We start from the raw sequence: 25,346 nt of genomic DNA, 5'->3' as shown, positions 1-25,346 counted from the left end.
CCTCACACACACCACACACACATCATTTTGCTTTAGAAGACAATGATTCATCAGCTGGGGTTTTTTGGATTACCTGTGTTTATGTCAAGTGAACACATGTACGACAGCTGGCCAGAAGTGATGGTTTATAGTTTAAAAAGTTTAGCACTTTAGTACTTTTCTCACAAACACCACTTGGGAAGGCATTGATTCAACAACTGGGGATTGGAACTGGATTACAATTCTGTTTGTTTTGCATGGTTTTTAAAGTGTCAACTTTGAGGAATCTGTTCACTTGCATTTTATAGACTCACATAAAAGGATTATTTTTTCTAAAATTCTCAGTCTGCGTTCATCTGAAGTAAGAATGATAGGAAAACTGTAATTTTTGGGTGGGCATATCCCTTTAAAACCTAGGGGCTTAGGAGCTATCAAAAATGTTTAGGGAAGAAGACAATAAAATAAAACTTATCATCTTGACTCATGAATATTTATTCAGTGGCGTGGTGCAATTTCCAAGGAACCGAAACCGTTTAAATGCTTGTTTACAACCAATACCAGGTGCAAGACCAGCTTCAAGGGAGTAATTACAGCAAATATACACAAAGTTCACATACCGTCACAGCTTGATCACAGTTATGGTGGTTTACCTTATTACGCTAATGTGTTAATACTTAAAAAAGTGGGGTTTACAATTATCAGCCAAAGGGATTGATTTACTTGGTCCTGTAATGCAATATGTGACCGTATCGAATCTATATAATCAAGGTCTGTTCCCATGGTCTGTTCTCATGTAAGGGCCTTCAAGTTGGCAAAGCAATCAGTCAATCCTCGGGATTGTGCCATGATCATCATCACCAGCCAATGTGTTGCCAGAAATGTGAAAAAGAAGTGAGAAAGAAGGATAGTGCAAGAAAATGAGCAGGCTGGGAGGGGTGGTGGAGTGAGAGAGAAAGATAGAGAAACAGAGATGGCCGGAGGGAAAGGTCTGCCGACTCTGTTCATTCTTTAATGGATTCCGTAAAGGTCAGGTCTTCGCCGCAGCAGCATGTGAAGCCCACCGAGACAGATAAGGAGCACAGGGACCCGCAGGGCCATTTCCTTAAGAATATGGTTTTGCCATGGACTGAATTAAATGCAAGGCCAGTGGTGAAAACATCAGCCCGGGGCGGTTTCTTCAGCCATCAACTGACGAAGGAGGAGAAAAGTAGCAGCAGGCCTATAAATGTAACAGGCGTAACATACTCAATAACACATGCAGCACTCACAGCTCACTGATTATCAGACCACACAGCACTTGTGGTGACAAGAGCCTCAGGGCACTTCCTTTTGAAAGTTGCTTCTTTGGTGCTGCTCGCATGTAGTTTCTTACTCATTGGATGGCTCAAATATAGCAGAAGGGGACTAAAATAGCACAATGCTGAGCACAAGGAGAAGCCATTGGTATCGCTCTCACCGGTTTTGTTGGTGAGCCGGAATAGCACACTCTTGTCGGGGATGCCACAGACATTGCGGACAGAGGCAGTGCATGTGTAGTTAGCATAGTCCTGAGGACGCAGGTTCTTCAACTTCAGGATCTTGGTCTCCCCCTACAACCCAAGCAGACAACATTGTATAAAGTAGGAACTTAATGGGTTTTTGCTTTAGTACACATTTAATATTAATTAATATTAATAATATTAAACTGAAAAAAAAAAAATCCAACTTCTGTTTTGTCAGACAATCTGTCAGCTGACAAACTGAAAACTTATCTTTTCCATACACAAAGCAATATTTGGAACACATTCAACAAGGAGAGAGAAAAAAGTAGCGATATCCAATTAATCTGACTTTATCTGAGCTTTAAAAGACTTCTGCTAATTTGCTCATTTTGGTTTTGTATCCCCTTTGGCTGCTGGAGCTTTATAGAGTAATCTTACACAATTTGAAAGTCCTGAGAGTTTCATTTTATTATACAGCATTGATTTTTAATGGGTGGTTAGTGACCCTAAAAAATCTGATCTATACTGATCATAAACAGCATGGAAAACAATGCTAAATACAAATAATTAAATGCAACTAACCATATAATGGTGCATGGTTAGGATGGCAAAAAAATAAGGTTATATTTTGAAGCCAAACCAGTTAAGAACCAGTTGATTACGTGCACAGGCGACTCACTTCTATCTAATAATAAGTAACTTATTTTTGTATCATCTTCACATGAGGTCAATTTCTACAAAGACAGGCATTTTAAAGTCCATCAGTTAAAAATAGTGGCACTGCTTGATACCAAAACTCTTCCTGAAGATACTTAGCTTTTGATCTGTTTCTAACCTGAGACATTGACAGAAAGCTGCAGTGCATTAGTTTCATATTCATAGTTCTGAAGAGGCTGAAAGATAAAGAAGGCTCTATTGAAAATAACATGCAGAATCTCCCTTAAGTGCACAGACTAATGTTTTGTGATTGATTCTCTGTAGGGAATAAGAAGAGCGAAACAGGTCCTTAAATACCCTATATCTTATGACTAATTACCAGGATGGATCCACTCTGGATCCACTCTTTTTTTTTTTTTTTTTTTTTTTTTAAACTGTCAGATGATGTGTGTCCTTCTGGACCAGATAACACTCACAATGTCAAACTGATGCTCCCTCTTTTTCTCTCCTGATAGCTGCAGCAACTTTCATGCAAGGGCAATTAAGTTAATAAAATATTTTCAAGCAACTCAGGCTTTTAAATTCAAGTTCAGTTTGTATGTGTTTTATAATTCAATTTAATTAAATACTTTTTTGTGAATTTAATAAAAAAATGGATGATACTTGTGAAGCTGTTGCACTGATGCAATATATTTAATTTAAAAACTTAACTGAAAAAAGTCAGAATTGTGAGATAAAATAGGTAAATGTTATGTAAAATGTTATATGTTTAAATTAAATAGCTTTTTCATGCTGTAAAAAATGGTTTGCATTCTGATTCTGACATCTAAAGGCACCACAATAAATTTTTCTTCTTATTTCATGGATTTTACCCATTTCCCTCTGCTTGTTTACAAGCATTTTTCTGCCACCACAATGCGCGCACAGCTGCAAGTGACGTAACTGTGATGTCTACTCCAAATTACATTACTGCAGTGAATACAGTACATCTGAGCTAATGTCTTACCTGGGTGAAGAATGGCTCATAGATCTCCACACCCTTGTCCGAACCTTGAGACAGGAACTCCCTTCCCCGTCGCCAGCTGTACCGCACCGGAGGGTTTGAATTGGCAGCACACCGCAGGAACACTGTCCTTTCATAGTAGAACTGCTCCTTTGCCTCTCCTATACTCTGATGGACCGTCACAATGGGGTCATCTAAATCTGAAATGTAAACGGATGGGTCGGTCACACTGATTTAACTTTGCTCAAATTACCCTGAAAAATGGCTTCAAGAGACTTCTGTGGAGATGGTGGTACACAGCAATAGCAATCTAGAACCCTAGGTAGGTGTATGTAAAAAAGGCTTTAATATACACAGGCATGTAGGAGAGAAGTATGGAAATGACAGAAAGTAAATAAACAGAAAACTAGGTTACAGGTAAACAAAAACATCCATATTTAGATTTATTAGTGCCCCACTTCATGCATCCATATTATTGCCCCAATTCAAAAAAGTCGTAAGCTCAGTTGAAATGCATATGGTGTTGCAAACACCAAGAACAGTTGTGTGCAACTACTACCATTAGGTTGTTGCTAAAAATACCTCTAAATGTGGAATAATTCCAACATTATAGTTTTATATAGCTGATTTTTCCCTGTTTCCTTCCAAGCTGCTCAGAGATTGAAGAAATAAATTGTCGAATTGCTTAATGAGCCAAAATGTCCTAAATTAAGAAGGAGCCCATAAAAGAATTGAAATTTACTGGAGCGCAATTCATACAGTAGCCTTTTTTATACGGTCCAAGATAGACATAAAATTACTTACTACATTTGTATTTAACACCATATTTAAAACCAACCTAACTCCAGTTAAACTAAATACCAGTTAAAAAGCATGTTATTGAGATCACATGCAATCTAATAACACTTTATAATGAGGTTCTTTATGTTAACATTAGTTCATGCAATATGTAACATATTACAAATAACAATGAACAGTACATTATTAACAAACATCAACATATATGCGTATATTAAATTCTATACATATATAATAATTTATAAATGTCTGAATTAAAAATAGTTAATAATGAACAAACATTAATTATCAATGGTATAATTAAAATAGTATTAGTCATATTAAACAATAGAATAATTTATAAATTAATATTAATCTGCATAAATAAAGTCTGTAAAAATCATTGTTTATTGTTTGTTCTTGCATTAACTATTGTTAAGCAATTTAATCACACTGTAAAGTGTTACCTGAAATCTTGGTTTTTAAAGATTTATATCAGTATTCATCTTTCAATTTTCATTAAGCCTGTGCAACAGATTCCGATGAAAGCATAACCATGTGATAGTATCAATCAGTCTTTGTTTAGTATTTTAGTTCCGTTTGGAATCTATAAATTTAAGCACTTTGAAAACAGCTGTAAGTGGGTGCAAAAACACACAAGCATTAACAGCGTACATAATGTCTAAAATGATGGACCACTCAGGCGCCTGTATTTTGGCACCTGAATTGTGAGTATTTTTACAACCGTAATTTTTTTCAAGAGCCACAATAATTATCATAGAGTGCTTGAGCCATGTGCTTTTACAGACTGTCCTTAAAGCAGAAAACCTTCCTCGACTCTCAGCTATAAATAAACCAAGCCTTTCAAAATCATTCTTTCTCTTCTTTCAAATCATTAATCAATCTGCTCAATAACTATTTGACAGACAGCATTGGTGATATATTCCAGCACGCCAGGTTATAGTTGTAATACTGAACCTTTTTATGCTTCACATAACAGAAAGTCATATAGATTGGACAAGGGCGTATGTTTGCTTTTAACATTGGTGGGGACATAAACCCAAGTACCCCCAAGTTCCCAGACTGCTGTTGCTGTGGTAAACGAACACAACTTTCACGCGCATCTGATTTAACTGCATGCTCTTATTTCAGTGTTGTTTTTTTTTATTTTGTGGATATTTCAGCTAACAGTTTGATTTGTTGAACAACATCAATTTAAAGTTACAGACTGTCTGTGGTGGCTCAGGATGCTGTTCCAAATCCTGCTGCACTACAGAGTGCCACTTACATATTTTATTTTACCATAAAATCACATTGTATTTGTCCCAAATTATTGTTAATGTTCATAATGACTTTATCCTAAACTGGAAGATTGTGTATCTTACTGCACAACCTTTTTTCTGTCCGTATACTTTATATAGGGAGCTAATAATAGCCATAGATTGCGATTTCTCTTTCCGTTTGCTCTGTTTTGTCAAACACTGTACATCAAACTCATCGATGCAACCTGTTAATTCCTAAAGTGAACTTCTATATTAACTGTTTTGGACTGCTGTCTTGAATTGGGTAAAATATCTGTTGTTCTAAATGCAGCGCTTTGCTTCTCCTCTGGTGTACGACTACATTCCGCCATGTATTAAATATGCGTCCTTGAAAGCGTGCAGTTTTCTACATAGCCTATTTTTTATTTTTATTTACTTTAACTTTTTAGGTAAAATCAATGATCAATGGTATGACATTTCAGATGCATCCGAAATAACTATATATATATATATATATATATATATATATATATATATATATAGTATAATTGTTTAATCAAAATTATTGCTAGGGACAGTTTGGCAGTCGCTGGATATTGGCAGGGACCCATTTGTTCATAACCACTTTTGCGTAAGCCCCCAGAAGTCTAGGATCGGCACTGTAAATGAGGGTGAGTAAATGATGACATAATTCTCCTATTTTACTGGGGAAAAAAAGGTTATTGATTTATTCACGATTCAAGGTTTAAGTTGACCACTTTGGGACAAATATAAACCTGAATGAAATCAATATCGCTACTGTCCATCTTGAGCAATTTAAAGGGATACGCCACCCCCAAATTAAAATTTTATCATAAATCACTTACCCCCTTGTTGTTCCAAACCCATAAAAGCTCTGTTCATCTTTGGAACACAATTTAAGATATTTTGGATGAAAACCTGGAGGCTCGAGACTGTTCCATAGACTGCCAAGTAAATATCAGTGTCAAGGTCCATAAAAGGTATGAAAGTCGTCATCAGAATACTCCATCTGCCTTCCAAAGACGAACGGATCTTTTACGGGTTTGGAACAAGTGATTAATGACAAATGACATCATTTTGGGGTGGAGTATCCCTGTAAACTAATGACTAGTGAGTGATGCCACACTTAGAGGCAACATTGGCACTCCAAATCGAAGCACTCAGTTGTTCATCGGCAGTGTGTTGGCTGTTTTTTATCAATGACATGTGTCTAGGCTTTGATCACTGCATCAGGAGTAGCATGTCTCTGATCGATAAAAGTGAGTGCCCACCAGCGAATAGTCCACCGTGGAGCTGGAATAAAAATGACAAGCTGAGGCCTGTTCTCTAATTCAAGGGTAATGACTTGCTCCTCATTGTCTCCCTACGGCAATGCTGCCTGCCATCGTCCATCGCTCCTCCTATTCATCTCTCTGTGCTACCATAAATCACTTAACAACATCTATGGCTCCTCCGTGTCTGTAGGGAACAGAGGCAACACACAACTCCTTTTTTGACAGGTCGTGATAGCTTTTGATGGTTCTGATAGCAGAGGAGTAAACCTTTGAAACATGGAAAAATTGGGGAGCTAGCTTACTGACTGATGTCTCTTTGAAGAAAAATCCTCATTTTCATTTCACTCTTTCATTAACCTCTCATTTTATGCATTTTGTCACCTATTCAAAGGCTTGAATTTGATTGCAGCAAAGTCTATGGTTGCCAGAACTTCAATGAGAAGTACCTTTAAGTCGATAATGAGGGCATGTGGCATCTCGGAGAAAATAAAAGTGTTCATGGACTTAAAATGATGACGTGTGTGAGTGCAAAACTCTTTGAAAGAGACCTAGATGAGATATGCTCTTATGATGAGTCACACAAAAAAATCTGGCTGTCTGGCTTTTGATGATCTAAGAATGTGCAAGACAAGAAATACACGAAATAACACATGTTCCATTATGTCCCAGATATTGCAAGTCTGACCATATCAGACGTAATTCATTTCAAACATAAAGTGGTAATGAAACATAAGCAGAGTTAATGGTTTCCATAAATCACTAGTATGATGAGACACCTCAATGTATTTTTTGTTATATATATTTTAAATCTGCGGTTGGAAATATTTTAAATGCTTTTGAAAGAAGTCTCTTATGCTTAAAGGAATTATTTGATGTATTATTTGATAAAAAATACAGTCAAAACTGTTGGACTGTGAAATATTATTTCAATTTAAAAGAGCTGTGTTCTATTTGAAATATATTTTAAAATTTAATTTAATTCTGTGATTGCAGAAATTAACTTACAGAAATGCATTTACTTTCCCTTTAAATCAATGCATCAAATATTCGAAATGTAAAAAGAAATCTGGAAAATTTCACTTATACTGCAATGAAAACTTCAGCTATTGTAGACAGCATAACTAGCCAATACTATACAGAAAGTGCCTTGTGGGTACAATGTTGATGAATTTAAATTAATATTTTTGCAAATGTCCTAACAGTATATTGTTTCCTTGAGCACTGCCTTGTGTTATTGCCCAGTCATTAACACATTTTGTTATTTTGCCTGTATCATTAAATGAAACCATAAGTGGATAAAATATTTTCTAAGCAGCTATTTAGCAGATGCTTTTATTCAAAGTGACTTACTGTACACTTATTTCAGGGACATTCATTGCTGAAGGGCACAAAGGTTATGGCTAATGGCTAGCTCCTTAAGAGGCTGAGATTTAGTCATTATAACATCCTGTTTTGTTACTGAATATTGTGCTAAAGTAGGCATGTAAAATATGCTTGGAATTTGTGCTACTGTTTCTCTCCGTGCTGCATAAAGCAGCTAGTGAGAGATGCATTAATGCTTAGAAAACATTCTGGCCCATTATAAACAATGCTGGAAGGTCATCCAGCCATGATAAATTATTTAGATTACTGTGCCTTTTATAATTTTTGTCAAATAAATAGTTTTGAATAATGGGCACTCGTAATAGCTTAACAAGCAAAGGATTAAAAAAGTATTTTTTTTAAACTGCATTTTTTTTTCTTAATCACGAAAAAAAGAAAGATAAATGCAAGCTTAAATAAGCTTTTTTAAAGCTTAATATAAGCTTTAAAAAAATCCTTTCAATTCATAATCTGAATAATCATTACAATGCTCAATTATCATTATTAATGATATAATATATACATTTTATCATAAATACATAATTTTGATATAGTAATAATTGCTATATCAGTAATAATTTGCAATGCTACAATCAGAAGGCTCTTTTTTCTTTTCTTTGTTGGTTTATAAAATTGAAGTTACAGTATAAAAGCAACAGTGAACCTAGAAAGTAATACAGCAAACACTTCTGCTTATAAGTGTTTTTCCAACTGATTATCCACCATTCGTAACCCAAGGATTTGTATGCATCTCAAAAGCTAAAAGATGTCACGGTGTCTGGTTTGTGTCTCCCTGGGTGGCCACTAGAGGTCTCACTTCCCCTTATTGTCACCCCCTTCAGAACTATATTTCCCACTAGCCTTATCTGTTCATCACTGTTCATTGTGTTCAGCTGTCACCACTTACCTTGTTTGCACCTGTCTATAAATACCCTGGTTGTTTCTGTCATTGTTACGGAGTCCTTGCTGAATGTCACCCTGGTTTGTTGTGGTTCTCGGATGTTGTTTGTTTCTTGTTTCTGGACTGCTTACCTGGATTGTGACCTTTGCCTGGCTGACCATGAGATTTGGATTATCCTAATAAAACATACTGCAATTGGATCTACCTGTTTGTGTGCGTGTCGTGACAGAAGGACTCCGTCATGCCTAGATCCAGCGGTGTGGGATTTCGAATCGGTTCCCCAGCCACCATGGAGGAACGGAGGGGGAGATTCCGGAACTTAACCACCCTTCGTCAAAGGGGGAGTGAGGTGGGTGGCCTGGCGCAATTGTTTTGGACCATGGCGGTCGGGATGGGTTATAATGATGCAGCACTGAAGGACTTTTTTTAACAACTGTCTGGATGACCCTTTACCTCAATGGGAGATGAAGGGGCTGGAGATCCTAGACTTTTGGGGATTTACCCATTACCTGTGCCATCGTGCTCAATGGGATACTTCGACCACACCTGTGTCTCCAGAGAAGAGGGCCGCCAGCCCAGCGCCACAGCACAAGATGGCCGCCAACCCAGCGCCACAGCACAAGATGGCCGCCAGCCCGGCGCCACAGCACAAGATGGCCGCCAGTTCAGCGCCACAGCACAAGATGGCCACCAGCCCAGCACCACAGCACAAGATGGCCGCCAGCCCAGCACCACTGCACAGGAGGGTCGACTCTACACCTGTGTTGGCAGACAAGATGGTTGACTCAACGCCTGAGTCTTCCGTCAAGGAGCCACCGGCACGTCATCATAGAGGCCGCAGGAGGAGGAGACAGGCGTCAGCCGTTCCTCAAAGCCCGGGAGGACGTTCCCGAGCAGGCCGCTGCCGTCCAGGAGGACGTTCCCGAGCAGGCCGCTGCCGTCCAGGAGGACGTTCCCGAGCAGGCCGCTGCCGTCCAGGAGGACGTTCCCGAGCAGGCCGCTGCCGTCCAGGAGGACGTTCCCGAGCAGGCCCGCGGTCGTCCAGGTGGAGGTGTCCAAGGTTCCCGAGGCGGTGCCCGATGCCGAGGCCGTTCCCGAGGCGGTGCCCGATGCCGAGCCCGAGGCGGTTCCTGAGGCAATGCCCGAGGCCGAGAAGGTGGCCGAGACAGAATCGGTTCCCGATGCTATGCACGAGCCCGAGGCGGTGCCCGATGCCGAGGCGGTGCCCGATGCCGAGGCGGTGCCCGATGCCAGGGCGGTGCCGAGGCGGGTCCCGATGCCGAGGCGGTGCCCGAGGCCGAGGCGGTGCCCCGCATCGGCCGAGGTGGTTCCCGATGCAATGCCCGAGGCCGAGGCGGTGGCCGAGGCCGAGGCTGTTCCCGATGCCGAGGCGGTGCCCGAGGCGGTTTCCCGATGCAATGTCCGATGCCGAGGCGGTGCCCGAGGCGGTTTCCCGATGCAATGTCCGATGCCGAGGCGGTCCCCGATGCCGAGGCGGTTCCCGATGCGGTGCCCGATGCCGAGGCGGGGCCCGAGGCGGTCCCCGATGCTATGTCCGATGCCGAGGCGGTGCCCGATGCCGAGGCGGTGCCCGATGCCGAGGCGGTGCCCGATGCTGAGGCGGTGCCCGAGGCGATCCCCGATGCCGAGGCGGTGCCCGATGCCGAGGCGGTGCCCCGCATCGGCCGAGTGGTTCCCGATGCAATGTCCGATGCCGAGGCGGTGCCCGATGCCGAGGTCGTTCCCGATGCCGAGGCGGTGCCCGAGGCGGTTCCCGATGCAATGTCCGATGCCGAGGCGGTGCCCGAGGCGGTTCCCGATGCAATGTCCGATGCCGAGGCGGTCCCCGATGCCGAGGCGGTTCCCGATGCGGTGCCCGAGGCGGTGCCCGATGCCGAGGCGGGGCCCGAGGCGGTCCCCGATGCTATGTCCGATGCCGAGGCGGTGCCCGATGCCGAGGCGGTGCCCGATGCGGTGGCCGAGGCGGTTCCCGATGCAATGTCCAATGCCGTTCCTGAGGCCGTTCCTGAGACCGTTCCCGAGGCGGTGCCCGATGCCGAGGTCGTTCCCGAGGCGGTGTCCTTGTCCGATGTCGAGCCCGAGGCCGTTCCCGAGGCGGAGCCCGAGGTCGTGCCCGAGGCCGTTCCCGAGGCGGTGTCCTTGTCCAATGCCGTTCCTGAGGCCGTTCCTGAGACCGTTCCCGAGGCGGTGCCCGATGCCGAGGCCGTTCCCGAGGCGGTGTCCTTGTCCAATGCCGTTCCTGAGACCGTTCCCGAGGCGGTGCCCTTGTCCGATGCCGTTCCTGAGACCGTTCCCGAGGCGGTGCCCGATGCCGAGGCCGTTCCCGAGGCGGGGTCCTTGTCCAATGCCGTTCCTGAGGCCATTCCTGAGGCCGTTCCTGAGACCGTTCCCGAGGCGGTGCCCGATGCCGAGGACGTTCCCGAGGCGGTGTCCTTGTCCGATGCCGTTCCTGAGGCCATTCCCGAGGCGGTGCCCGATGCTGTTCCGGAGGCCGATGCGGGGCCCGAGATGGTTCCGGAGGCGATACCCGTGTCCAAGGCCGTTCCCGAGGCGGTGCCCTTGTCTGAGGCCGTTCCCGATGCCGTTCCCAATGCCGTGACCTGGCCATCGCCACAGCCTGCTCCTTACTGGCTCCCCGATTGGCAGGTTCCGTTCGGGCCACTCAAATGGCGAATTCCTCCCTGGCCGTCTGCACAACGAGAATGGACTGATCCACAGTGGCCACCTGAACTGCCTGGTCCCTCGTGGTCCCCTGAACTTTCGGGTCCACCATGGCCCCCTGATCTGACCGAGCCCCCTGGGCTACCAGGGGAGCCATCACTGCCGGTCCCAGTTCCCCTACACGGGCCGGGCCCGCCATCCCTCCCCCTGTTCTGCCTCCACCAGTCCACCTCCCTCCTGGTCTCTTTGTTTTGTGTTTGGTTTGTTCTGAGGAGCATCTAGAAGCTGCTCCTTAGAGGGGGGGTAGTGTCACGGTGTCTGGTTTGTGTCTCCCTGGGTGGCCACTAGAGGTCTCACTTCCCCTTATTGTCACCCCCTTCAGAACTACATTTCCCACTAGCCTTATCTGTTCATCACTGTTCATTGTGTTCAGCTGTCACCACTTACCTTGTTTTTCACCTGTCTATAAATACCCTGGTTGTTTCTGTCATTGTTACGGAGTCCTTGTCGAATGTCACCCTGGTTTGTCGTGGTTCTCGGATGTTGGGTTGTTTCTTGTTTCTGGACTGCTTACCTGGATTGTGACCTTTGCCTGGCTGACCATGAGATTTGGATTATCCTAATAAAAAAGGCTAATACCAAGCTAACATAGACTCACAAAAATTCATCAAGGTTGAGTATGCATCTCAAAAGCTAAAAGAGAGATGCAGGCACAGTCAGCAAAGGCTAATACCAAGCTATCGTTGACTTGCAAGAGTGTGTGTCAAGTGTGTGGTTTTTGCGAAACAGCCTAATAACCCACATAACTCACATCAGAATGCTCCAAGTATCGGATGGATTTGATGGCGGGTGTGCCGAGGCCGTTCTCAGCCTTACAGTAATAACGGCCGCCCTGGTGCCTCTGGATGCGGGTTATGCGCAGTGTCTCGTTGAATACGCTGGAGTCCTGGATGCGGTCAGTAGCACTTCCTGCTGTCTTGGTCCATCGTATCTGAGAGAGAGAAACAAAAATCACACATCAGCTCAGAAAGAAAATCATCAGCTAGTGGCTTATAACAGAGTGCCTACCTTAGGGCAAATGGATTGAGTAAAAAAATAGATAAAGATAACAATGAAATCATTGTTTCAATAACAAATAAGAAATATGACAACAATGGTGGCATAGATTTATGTCATTTTTATTAGCTTTTTTTTAATATTTCAAATTAGCTTTTTTTATTGATTTTTGAAAATTAAACAGTTATTTCAGTTACAGTTTTTCTCAATCAATTTGGTCCATTTCTCCAAACTCAGGTAACTGCTCTCAAATCATTTAACATAGTGATCTGTACACTCTGTAATTGTCCTAAACAGATAGTAAATTCTCCTTCATTTCATACAAATCAAAAGCATCATTTTCTCAAAACACTGTGCACAAAATTCCCTAATGTTATCACAGCAGTTCATACAGCCAACCAAATCTTTAATATATCAGGAAAAACATTTGCAGCCTTTTCATTGGTCTTCACAAATTTTCAAAACACAACAAACAAAACTCTGTGAATTGTAAAATAGTCAGTTGCACACCTTATGTCCTCAATTAACCCCAAACTGATATCTGATGAGTTAGTAATCCACAGAAAAAGCCAATTTCCTAATTGTTCACACAGCTGTCTTAATTACAACAACTACAAAAGGGGAACAAAAGGGGAAGAGGAAGGGGAAGAAGATGAATGAGGAGAAAAGACAATAAAAAGAAGAAGAATGAGAAGTGGAAAAGGAAGAGCTGTAAGAGTGAGAGTTGGTGGACAGGGTAGAGGGAGAAGAAGAGGAAGAGGAGAAAAAAAAAAAACAAAAAAAACCAGAAGATGTAGGAGCAAGAGAGAGAAGAGCTGAGGATGTAGGAGAAAGAGGAGCTGAGAATGTAGGAGAAAGAAGAGCTGAGGATGTAGGAGAAAGAGAAAGAGGAGCTGAGAATGTAGGAGAAAGAAGAGCAGAAGATGTAGGAGAAAGAGAAACAAGAGCTGAGGATGTAGGAGAAAGAGGAGCTGAGAATGTAGGAGAAAGAAGAGCTGAGGATGTAGGAGAAAGAGAAAGAAAAGCTGAGGATGTAGGAGAAAGAGAAAGAAAAGCTGAGGATGTAGGAGAAAGAGAAAGAAAAGCTGAGGAGGTAGGAGAAAGAAGAGCTGAGAAGGTAAGAGAAAGAATAGCTGAGGAGGTAGGAGAAAGAAGAGCTGAGGAGGTAAGAGAAAGAAGAGCTGAGGATGTAGGAGAAAGAGAAAGAAGAGCTGAGGATGAAGGAGAAAGAGAAAGAAGAGCTGAGGACGAAGGAGGAGAAAGAGAAAGAAGAGCTGAGGATGTAGGAGAAAGAGAAAGAAAAGCTGAGGAGGTAGGAGAAAGAAGAGCTGAGAAGGTAAGAGAAAGAAAGCTGAGGAGGTAGGAGAAAGAAGAGCTGAGGAGGTAAGAGAAAGAAGAGCTGAGGATGTAGGAGAAAGAGAAAGAAGAGCTGAGGATGTAGGAGAAAGAGAAAGAAGAGCTGAGGATGAAGGAGAAAGAGAAAGAAGAGCTGAGGACGAAGGAGAAAGAGAAAGAAGAACTGAGGACGAAGTAGAAAGAGAAAGAAGAGCTGAGGAGACAGGAGAAAGTAGAGCTGAGGAGGTAGGAGAAAGAAGAGCTGAGGAGGTAGGAGAAAGATTGATTGATTTTTATGATTTTGAATTTATCAAATCAACAGAGAACACATTTCTTGCATTACTAGAATAAAATGCTGTGTTTCATTGTGCAGTGAATAGTTAACTGTTTTGCCAACATAAGTGTGTTTAGTTTGCTGTGATAACTGTTTTGAGAGCTGTTACCTGAGTTTGGAGAAATGTACCAAATTGATTGAGAAAAACTGTAGTTGACAAAGTAGCATTTATAATTTTCATTTAGGTTTTTCATCCTATATTTAAATTTTTTTAAAGCTTTATTTTAATTACTCCATAAAATATTTAAAAGTTTGAGTTCAGATAACAATACTGGCATGAAAACACTAAGAATTCTTTTTTACTTTCTTACTTTGATGCATTTCTGAGAACAACAGAACATGTAACGAGATTTAAAAAAACAAAAAACAGATACTTTGCAATGGCATATTTTCTCTCCAACACTATATGAAATTGCTTGGGGCAGCAATGTATCTAATACAGATGAATCATCTCCAGTTCATGTCACAAGTTTTGTCATAGCACTGTGTAATGAGTATGATATTGAAAAATAGCAACTAAATGTGCTATTGAAAATGTTTCAGTGACGTTTCTAATCATGATGCTACTGTTTATATTAAGGTTTTGACTTGGAAATGAGCAAATACTCTACCACAAATCTGATCTCCAGATCAATAAATGGCATAAGCTCTATTTGGATGGTAATTATTTCTCAGCAGGATGTCTGTAAAACAAAATCTGCATGTAATGAATTTGGATCGCAATTAATTCACAGACGACAAAGGTCTTCTGTTATTTGACAGCCTCAAAGCTTCTCAAAAGGTCTGCACAATTCACCTCTAAATGCTTTCTAAGTTACTCCACATAATAACATGTATAAAGTACAGGTTTATTTATTAAAATATATTTTTTATTAATGTCCAACTTTACCAGTTAACATGATTCACCTCTTATAAGATATAATTTCCACATAATTACATGTATATTCTACAAGTTTATATACTAAAGCATATTCACAATAATTGCCCATTTTAGGAATTAAATTATTTGCCTCTAAACTATTTTTTTTTTAGTCACTCTACTTAACATGTATAGGTTTATATATCAGAATATATTTATATTAATGCCCAATTATATGAGTTTACACCATTCGCCTCTAACTAGATTTTTTTTTCTCTGTTACTCCACATAATGACATCAACATATATTCATAATAATGGTCCATTTTAACAGTTTAAACAATTTGTTTCTAAATGACCATTTTTCTTAGTCCCTGTGGTGTGGTGGTGACCTATTTTTTTTAATCGGTACACTTCTCTAATACAAGTCCCCATTATCAAAATAAGCAAATGCTTTCCACAACACATGACATGAAATGGGATGGCTACAGCACATAGAGGTGGTCTTAAAATGATTTTCAAAACAATTTTTCTATCGATTTATTCTTATAAACTGTTCGATTTAAAATGGAATTAAATTTGCACACAAATCTGGAGCTCGACTGCAAACAGCATGAAATTCAGCCCAGCATTTTCCCCCGAGACGTGGAAGAAAAGCACAAGCTTTGATTTCGGACAGCAATTAAATCACTGACTACCACCTGTAAATATTGAAATTACATACGTTCCCTGAAGGAATATATTAACAGGCTGAGTAGGACTATAGACTATTTATCAAAACAGTAAACTATTCTTGCCTTACTTAATTGTTGCATTAAAATTTTATATGGCAAACAAAAAAATTTCATGGTATACAAACAAATAATACAAATGATCTCAACAATTATCAATTACAAATACTATTAGTTTTTTTTTTTAATAACACACACACACACACACACACACACACACACACACACACACACACACACACAAATATAATATAACTCAAAAGGAAGCATGGAGGGATCAGGGAAAAGACGCTGCACATGAAGCTCAGCCGGGCATAGAGAGAGGGAGAGATTCTGTAGCTCCCTCTGTGTACTTGTCTGCCAACCAGCCAGACAAGTGGAGCAAATTGCCCATTCAGGCCTGGCTTGGCCTAACCAAGTCCTGAGTGAGACTTACTGTGTAGATGACCTACATTACAACAGAACCCCCCTTTATCATCCCTGCTGCTCAAGAACCTCAGAGGCGGGAGCAAATCAGCTTGAGTCCAGCTACAAAGATCAAAGCTCCGCCTTCCTCTTGCAAGCAGCAACTTCTTCCTCACCCCAACTATTAGCCCCTCTCTTACTAATTAACCTATCCATAAGCCCCTCCCCTCGAACGCAGATGAGATCGAGTGCCAGTTACAAGGGGAGCAGAAATTGGACATCTTTAGTTTTTTAGCGCCATAGAGAAACATTGGAAGATCCGAAGCTTGCACCGGTTTAATGATGTTTATGCTACAAAAATGGAAAAACTATGTGCCTAGGGTACTTGTAACACTAATTCCAGTTATCCTGAGAGGATAGGCAATGCTATTTTCTTTAATCCATTTCCTAAATCCAACCAAAACAGAGCAACATGCCCCAAAGCATTCAACCCCAATCACAATGAAGACGAAAACGTTCATTTTCTGGTTGTCATACTCTCATTAAGTTACACTTTTCATCTGCTCAAGCAGAACGTTAATGTCATCCAGCAAACACCAGCAAGGGTATCTCTGGTTTAAACTAGCTAACGTTAGCGTTAAAGTTAGTGAGTCCATGCTAACGTACAAACCTAAATAGCGAACTGTTCTCACGTTATGTACCATACAGTGAAAGTCAAAAACACATAAGCGAAGGTCTATATGAGAGTGCCTCTCCATATTAACCTGGTTAAATGTAAATTAATTTAATCTTACTCTGCAGTATATGAACAATGTCGATCCAGGATGTTGTCATTACAATCGTGACGACTGTAACATAATTCTCCCATTTGCATTGTGATCTGTATTTTTACATATTTATTTTAATATCTTTTATATATCCCTCCATGGCATATTTAAGTCCCACTTGAAGGTCCACCTGTGTCCCAAATATATCAGAAACACCTTGAAAGAAGGTTTTCACTGACATCTGTCATTGTAAGACAGTGAGCAGCTCCGTTTGTTTGTCCAAGTGAGCAACAGTAACTAAGGGGGGCGGGACTTACCGATAGGTCAACTGAAAGCATTTTCAGCTCCACAATTTCAAAAGACCCAGCGCTGCTTTCGACTAGACCTCGGTTTTCTTCTCGCAAAGGTCTATGAAGAAAAAAAAATGACGGTTTGGAGACCAACAGAGTCGTAACCTTTGGAAGTGGCAGAATGAAATCCATTTCATGCTTTGCTGAGGATGGAGGGTGGGCAGATTTGTTTACACACGTATTGGATGTTGGTTAGGAATAACGGTGTATTGGAACTCACAGGGCTTAGATACGCTGGCTTTCTTTGTGAGCTCGAACAAGAAATAAAGCAGCTAAAGAAAAGTGCTTAGTCCTGTATGTCTGCATGCATTGAGGTGGGCCATAGCTGACAGTGTACAAATAGGAATTCCTACTTTCAGAGGTGAGAAAGTGGAACTGAATAATCATTTGTGCATTATGTGACAGCAATTCAGTATAATACGTAAGAAAAGATGACCCACTCGAACCCTTAAGACTTACTGTACTTTAACTTCCTTCATTTAATGTATGCATTCAAGACTTTGGGACTGTGTGGAATAAAAAAGTATCACATAAATCAAAAACCTCTGTTTTATTATTTATTTCTGTGTTGGTAGAGATCATGACTCAAACGATATGTTGGGGGTGGAAAGTGAAACAATTTGATGGCAGCCCACTGTCTTCACAACCAAAGTGCCTCCATAAATAGTCATAAAACAGTGGAAATGACAGCCCTCCAGACCTCAAGCCATATAATACAGGGGAAAGTATTGTTTCGAGTAAAGGAGGGAAGGGAAATTTTCACATTACAGTTACTGAAACTCAGGATTTCACTTTAAAGGGCTAGTTTACCCCTAAATTAAAATTCTGCCCTCATTTAATCACTCTCATGTTGTTCCAAACCTATGTTACTTTATTTTGTGGAACACAAATGAAGATATTTTGAAAAATATCTGTGTTTTTCTTTCTTTCTTTCTTTTTTGATCCATACAATGAAAGTCAATGGGGTCCAATGTATGTGTTTTGGACCCAAGTGACTTTCATTATATGGACAAAAACAGTTAGCAAGATATTTTGAACAATATTTCATCGGTTTTTGTCCGTACATTCAATGGGGTCCACACGTTTTAAGCTCCATGACATAAAGGTGGTGTAAACGTAATCCATACAACTAAAGTGATACAATTACTTTGTATGATGATACTTAAATTTAAGTGGATATTCACAGATTAAATCAGAACAAATTAAATCACCGATCAACTGATGAATATAAATCCCAAATTAAATATGACCACACGTCAATAACATCAAACCTCGTGCATGGATCTCTTATTTACTACCTTTAAGTCCAATTTGGAGCTTCAATCTGTTGGACCCCTTGACAAAACCAGCTAAAAATGCACCAAATATATTTTTTTGTGTTCTGCAAAAGAAAGAAAAACAGCATGAGGATGTGTAAATAATGATTTTTCTTATTTTTTTGGGGTTACCTATCACTATAAAGTATTCTGTAATTTCATTCTTTATTATGTATTACAATAAAGAAAATATAGGGACTCCCAATAAAGGGACTCTTTTCTGAAGTATTACAAACATCTTTAGTTCATCCTCATAAATTTGTCAAGTCTGAGATTTCTGCCCCTGCCAGCATTAAGTGGATCAGTGCCACAGAGCGCCTGAGCCAGAACACTGATGGGAGTTCTGTGACGATGGGCTCAGTGTGTCAAATGCAGACAGAATGCGCCCATAAAGAGCGCTATAAATAGCCTCCAGCACCCTCAGTCTATCATAAAGCAGCCCTGGGCGTATCTTTCTCTGGCCCACTCACTGTCTGTGGGATCTATGGGAGCCAGTTCAGCAATGGCAGAGCTGAAACAAAGAGTTGGTGAAACCTTGGACGGGGTTTGTTTTGAGAGTTCATGCTAATTAATAGATTAATATGCTTTGCTGCATGGTAAGAAATCTATCTAAGAGGACCCTGGTGCTAATTTGACTAAGACAAAGATTCTGGAATGGAGCCATAAATAAAACTGTGGTAATTAAGGCACATGGTCAAAGTGGAAAGTCCCCAATGTTTTCAATAAAAAAGAAAGATCCTCTGATGTTACTATAACCATGATAAAAATAGCTCTTAAGTTAGCAGAATTTGCTTCTGGGATATGATTCTGAATGAACGTCAACAGAGAAAGATGTTTATGGGTCCAGATGGTGTAGTTACGGCATCAAACAGAAGGGCTAAAGAGTCCATGCTTAACAGCAAGTCTTTAGACCAGTATATATACATGCTTTGACTGGGATAATAAAACATGAAAGAAATGTGCATCTGTTCCTAATAATTACACACATTGGTCTTTGACACTTCATCCATTTCAGAACAAAATTTAGATTTTGTGTTTGTACTGTCTCATAGAACTAATCTATGCTGGTACCAAGTATATTTTGTAATTTTAGATAATAAATGCTCCTGTAGTACATTTTCCGACAACCTACTGCATTATGTGATACCCTCTGCTTAGGATAGGTTTGGAAATAGTCATATTTCATGTTTACTGTCATTAACTTGAGCCAAAAAGCAGACTACCTTAAAGCAGAAAAGAGTAGATAATTCATTAAAAATCTTTCCTTATTTACACTCAAGGTAAAAGAGTCAGCAAAAGCTGGAGATGAGATCAGAAGCGGCACAGGTTCATTTATTCAAAATGAGGCTGCCAGCAAAAATCTTCCTATCTTTTTACAATGAAGACTGGGAGGCAAAAGCAGCACAGAACATTCAAAATGCATTAGGGTCTTCACAGCCAATGAAAAAATTAAAAAATAAATGCCCTCTGCATGCACCAACAGAACTCAACTTGCTCGCTTAAACAATTAAAACAAAAAAATTACATTTGCATGAAAGATCAAAAGGATAAACATTGCAGATTTATTTTCACAAAATACAAACATTGCAGATTTATTTTCACAACATTCTTCTCAAAAATACAAAAAGTGCCAAAATTTTTTTGCATGAAAGATCAAAAGGATAAACATTGCAGATTTATTTTCACAACATTCTTGGCTCAAATTTACCAAGTGGGCCAATAATTCTGATCACATCCATCCATCCATCCATCCATCCATCCATCCATCCATCCATCCATCCATCCATCTATTTATCTATCTATCTATGGTTGGTTTGATTCATGGCTTATATATCTGTAACAAAAAGTTATTTAAAATCTCTGTTTGAAGAATTAAAAAAAAAAAAAATATATATATATATATTATATATATATATATATATATATATATATATATATATATATATATATATATATACAGTATATAAAAAACTTCTGGAACAAAGGCAGCTAAAAAAGAAGGCAGTCACTGTATAATTCTCTAGAATTTTTGGCATACCTGCTGGTAGTTGTCATAACTACAACTATTACAGTTTTTCTCAGTCACTTTGGTGCATTTCTCAAATCAGAAATGAAATTCTCAAAACTACTTGTACAACCTCCACATCATCTAGTCATTTATACACATCATAAAACCAGTTTCTCATTCTTTTGAACAAGTTGTGATTGCTTTTGTACATTCATGCAATTGATTATGCACGTTTATTTGTGGTTTCCTACATTATCAGTTGCTAATGTCATGTTGCTCAAAATGTATTATATAGTTTTCTGTGCAATAGTCTTACCCTTCAAAACATCTAGTATTTAGTTCATCGTATAAGTCATTAAATGCAAAATGGTTCATCTATAAACTGCCAAGAACATTTTTTTTTAACACAGACTTTACAGACTTTTTGTAAATTTGGCATGAATTGTGCAAGTGAATCTTGACTAATAAAGAGAATGTAGATCAACCAATGATAAATCATTTCTCTGAAATAGCTCAAAGGTTCATCTCATGAATCTTCAGTTGGAAAGCATATACTGAATAGAAAGAGGACAACAAAAGAGTTACAAATTCTGACAGTGGACTTATTTTTTTATTGTCATCTTTTCATCCCATGTTTCTTTTTCCTTTTCTATATCACAGTGACATTGTAAAGGGTTTTATTATTTATTTAATTATTTTTTGGTCAGACCACCAGTAAAAGTGCTAGGAATTCTATCCAGTCTCTTTCAATCAATATCCCACATACAGTAATGTGAAAATTGGACTTTTAAAATGGATATATGGCAGACATAAGCATATGGCATACTATTCAATACAGTAACTGTCATCCAAAATGTTGCCATAGTTTACATCTGAACATCCCTCCAGAGTACATTGTTATATCACTGTCTTATCCGTACACAATGACACAAGGACTTGTCATTCTGATGGCAATGAGACTGGCTTTTGCAGGTAATCCATGTTGTTTTGCTATTTGTACGAGTTGTTTTGAGAAATGCACTTACTGTTTTGCAAATGTCAAGGAAGATTCGAGAAATGTACCAAAGCGACTGAGAAAAACTGTAATGAGGGCCATTCAAAAGTAGCCATGAATTCTGACTTATGTATTTATTGTATTTACAAGCAGCATACATCATTAACATTTCATTATAGGTACTGTAAGTAGATGTTTTACCAGTTCTCAGTTTTGTTTTGGCAGCATTAAATATTTTTACAGAGTTTATGGCTCAGATTATTGGCTCGATTGGCTAGAACTAAGAACCTCCAAGCAAATATGGCAGATTTCAAATCACATACTTCCAGGGAATCCTATGGCATCGATCAGCTGGCATTAACATTAAAGGGAATGTTAACAGATGGATTCCTACAGGTATTACAGACCTTCTTGTTCCCCTCCAAGTCCGGGGAAAAAAGGGGCAGCAGCTTCCTCCACTGGCTTGACATTCCAGCCACTCCATTGTGCATGCAAACTGCCTGAGGAGAGATGCACTTAGCACTAAACAGCAACGGTGATGAGGCACCATTACTTTCAGGTGTACATCATCACACACTGCCCGCCCTGTTCATCTCTCATGCCTGCTACGGTCAGGAACCTGGCCGCAGGGCGGCGAACGAAATGGACGGCACAGCTCAGATTCGAGGAGAAAAATGTCACAGGATCATTAAAATAATGCGAATTCCTCACAGAAACTGTGTGTGGAATGCAAAATGAAGGCTTACCTCAAAACTATGACACCACACGGCCAGGAGGATTTCTTTGCAAACATTTAGATTTTAAGACTCTTCCTAGCATTCTGAGGTCTGACAGTGCTCTTTGGGGAATCACTGAGCTCTTCTGCAGTCGTGCAGATTCAGTGATTTCCCTCGTGGCCGTCTCTTCTCCTGCACTAACTCATTGGGACTGCTCTTCCTCTCCACTGAAAATGAAGCACTGAGACCAAAAAGAGAGGCGTAGAGTGCTGCCTATCTAAAACCGCACACAGGCTATGGGACTGATAAGCCCTCTGCAGTCTGCAAGATACAACGAGGAGTGGGGCGTTGAGAGAATTAAGACCACTTGAGTGAGGGTGAAATGGAGAGTACTGCAGCGAGTCCACAAGCGTAACAGATGAATGATACATACAGGAGTGCATGAAGTAGAAACACAGAATGTTGTTATCTTCCTCTGATAATCAAAATGTCATATTATTCAGGATTATATGGTGTCCTCTTGAGCTGAGAAGCATAACATTGAATTAGGACTCACAGTAGCACCATAATTCCTGCCTATTTTGTTACTTGTTCATATCTGAGTAACATATATGCTGGAGGTGAGTAGAAGAGAAGGGTATTATGACAACTAAATACATTTCAGGATGTTGAAGGGTAAGCTGAATCAATCAAACTTATCATGCTCTATCTATCTATCTATCTATCTATCTATCTATCTATCTATCTATCTATCTATCTATCTATCTATCTATCTATCTATCTATCTATCTATCTATCAATCATACAAATCTTACCTGACTCTCTTCATTCTGTGCCAGGCATCATATAATATATAATATTCTATAGATAAATATACTAAATATATTTCATACGATGCCTAGCACTGTTCTCTGACTATCAAATGCTACTATATTGTATTTTTCAACACCACAGGATATCTTGTAACTCAAATTTATTTTCCATTTCCTACAATTTTCATCTATGTAGCACATTTTATGAATAGTTATTTTTCCTTATTTGGATTTATGAGGTTCTCTTTTCATTCTATTTCCTTGACTCTATTCCTTGAGACAGAATAAGCTAGAATACATGCCAATTTGATTCAAAATGTGAAAATTCTTAATGTCATTCAATTTCCCAAACATTTTTTTTTATCTCTAATCTTGTGCAAAAATCCCTATCTCAGCCATTAGTCCTGTAGTGGCACCCAGTTATAAGCAGCCTCAAACTGAAGTCAGTAATACACTGAGAGCCTCACCTGTGGCCGTGGATGCCCAGAGACCAGACAGGTCAGCTCCAAAGTCTCCCCCTCCCGGATGGTGTACACCCTTTCTGTGTAGCGCTCCTCCTCAATGTTGCATGCGTGACCAGAGTGGATGATCCGAACGTTTGGAGGAGCTGCATTAGGAAAGAAATGAAAAAGTGATATAGTTCAGTTTGCTGGATCATTTGAGAGTAGCATCATCAACCAGCCACACTGCAAAACGCTGTCATGGAGGGAAATAAAATCCCTGCCACATGAGACTGATGCTTTCAGCCAAATCAAATTCAAGGTGAGGCACTGCAATCATTCAAGTTGCTCCAGCGAATGTAATCTGCACTACACCAGTTGCTCTGTATGTAAAAGAATCTTGGACTTGCATTTCCAAGCAATTTTGCAGACAAAAATACCCTCATCTAAGCATTACCTTATAGTACATCTCGAAGACGTGTAGGCAACTTATGAGGCAAAGTACCTGTATTATTGATTTCCCCTCTAAAGAGGAGAATGGAGCTCCAATGCACTGCAGTGTGCTTGCCTGATGATGTTTCCTCCACTGATCTCCACTTACAAAGCACTTCAAGGTTACATTTTTTTTAACACAAACTCACAATTTTTTTTTTGTTTTGTTTTGTTTTTATTGTTTATGGTTGCTCCATTGTTGCAAATGATTTGTTCAAGCCATACAGAAGAAGTACCACAGTATCTCTACCACAAGGCACATGCATTATTAAACGAATGAGCACCAAAATTAAACGTAGCAACACAAGCAACTTAATTACAATTTTCAGTAGCATGACCGACGAAACGAAAGTGGGCATGATGTTCATTCAGTATGTCATGTGAGTCAGTTTCAAGCACAAGAAGGGGAGAAATCATGTAAAATTACCCATGGTAAATAATAAAAATTACATACATTGGTTATTGAAACTCTTAATTTATTTAGCAGTTTATTGTTGTTTTACAGCTTGATATAGATTTGAAGACATGCAATTTTTAATAAAGGATAATAATTTAGTTTTAGTCATGAACAACTTAGTAATACTTAACAAATCAGTTGATTAAATGATTTAATGACTCATAAAACATACAAAAAGACACTCACTTTTTGTCATCAACTCTAATAATTCAGCTAATAGCAGTGCAGATTTTGTGGAAACAAGCTCCTTTTTTGGGTCTTTAAGATTCAGCAAGTATGCACTGAATTGATCAGTGCCAGTAAAGAAACTTATATTTAAATTAAATACCATTCTTTTGAACTTTCCATTCATTATAGAATCCTAAAATAATACAGCACAAACACTTTCAACATTAATAATGATAAATATTTCTTTAGCACCAAAAATGCCTATTAGAATGATTTCTGAAAGATCATGTGACTGGATTAATGAAAAATGCCATCACATGAATTACATTTAAAATATACGCAAAGAGAAAACATGTTAAATTGTAATAATATTTCTCTATTACTGTTTTTAACTGTAATTTTGGTCAAATAATGAAGTTTTGGTGAGCATGCGATACAGTACTTCTTTCAAAAACATTAATAAATCTCACCAACCCCTAACTTTTGAACTGCAGTTTATCTGTTCAGGTAAAATAATGTCATATTAACTGCCCATTCACTCACTCATTGCTTTTGAGCAAGAAAAACAGGGCTATCATTAAATTCAAAATCATATCATTGTATAATTATATTTAAAAAAGATATATTAAAACTTTAAATGGTGAGAAACATAGCATGGAATGAAACAGCTTCAAAGTAGTTCCTCAACACTGGTGAACACACAGAAGT

The 25,346-nt window shown here is 39.7% G+C and overlaps 1 pseudogene; it reads right to left on the bottom strand.

Annotated features, from left to right (window-relative positions):
• Nucleotides 1-25,346, bottom strand: part of LOC109084355 — a 150,902-nt pseudogene that overhangs the window by 85,814 nt on the left and 39,742 nt on the right.

The sequence above is a fragment of the Cyprinus carpio genome, chromosome A17 (genome assembly GCF_018340385.1).
Source record: "Cyprinus carpio isolate SPL01 chromosome A17, ASM1834038v1, whole genome shotgun sequence".
Taxonomy (NCBI): Eukaryota; Metazoa; Chordata; class Actinopteri; order Cypriniformes; family Cyprinidae; genus Cyprinus; species Cyprinus carpio.
This window is presented reverse-complemented; position numbering and strand designations above follow the sequence as displayed.